Genomic DNA, 1185 nt, shown 5'->3' with positions numbered 1-1185 from the left:
GGGGGTTTCACAGTTCATCAGGATCCTGCCAGGTGTGTATGTGGGTTTCACAGTTTATCAGGATCCTGCCAGATGTGAATGGGGTTTCACAGTGGATCAGGATCCTGCCAGGTGTGAACGGGGTTTTCACAGTGGATCAGGATCCTGCCAGATGTGTATGGAGATTTCACAGTGGATCAGGATCCTGCCAGGTGTGTCAGGGATTTAACAGTGTATCAGGCTCCTGCCACGTGTGTATGGGGTGTTCACAGTTTATCAAGGTCCTGCCAGGCGTGTATGGTGTTTTCACAGTGGATCAGGATCCTGCCAGGTGTGCATGGGGGTTTCACTGTGCATCAGGATCCTGCCAGGTGTGTATGGGGCTTCTCAGGGTATCAGGATCCTGCCAGATGTGAATGGGGTTTCACTGTGTATCAGGCTCCTGCCAGATGTGAATGGGGTTTCACTGTGCTTCAGGAACCTGCCAGGTGTGCACGGGGATTTCTCAGTGCATCAGGCTCCTGCCAGGTGTGCATGGGGGTTTCACAGTATATCAGGATCCTGCCAGGTGTGTATGGGGCTTCACAGTATATCAGGATCCTGCCAGGTGTGTATGGGGGTTTCACAGTTTATCAGGAACCTGCCAGGTGTGTCTGGGGAATTGACAGTTTATCAGGATCCTGCCAGGTGCGTATGGGGTATATATACAGTGGATCAGGATCCTGCCAGGTGTGTATGGTGTTTTCACAATGTATCAGGATCCTGCCAGGTGTGTATGGGGTTTTCACAGTGTATAAGGATCCTGCCAAGTGTGAATGGGGTTTTCACAGTGGATCAGATTCCTGCCAGGTGTGTATGGGGTTTTCACAGTGGATCAGGATCCTGCCAGGTGTGTGCGGGGTTTTCACAGTGTGTCAGGTTCCTGCCAGGTGTGTATGGGGTTTTCACAGTCCATCAGGATCCTGCCAGGTGTGGATGATGTTTTCACAGTGTATCAGGATCCTGCCAGGTGTGTTTGGTGTTTTCACTGTGCATCAGGATCCTGCCAGGTGTGTGTGGGGTTTTCACAGTGTCTCAGGATCCTGCCAGGTGTGTATGGGGTTTTCACTGTGCATCAGGATCCTGCCAGGTGTGTATGGGGTTTTCACAGTGTATCAGGATCATTCCAGGTTTGTATGTGGGTTTCACAGTTTATCAGGATCATGG

This window comes from Heterodontus francisci, unplaced genomic scaffold (assembly GCF_036365525.1).
Source record: "Heterodontus francisci isolate sHetFra1 unplaced genomic scaffold, sHetFra1.hap1 HAP1_SCAFFOLD_84, whole genome shotgun sequence".
NCBI lineage: Eukaryota > Metazoa > Chordata > Chondrichthyes > Heterodontiformes > Heterodontidae > Heterodontus > Heterodontus francisci.
This window is presented reverse-complemented; position numbering follows the sequence as displayed.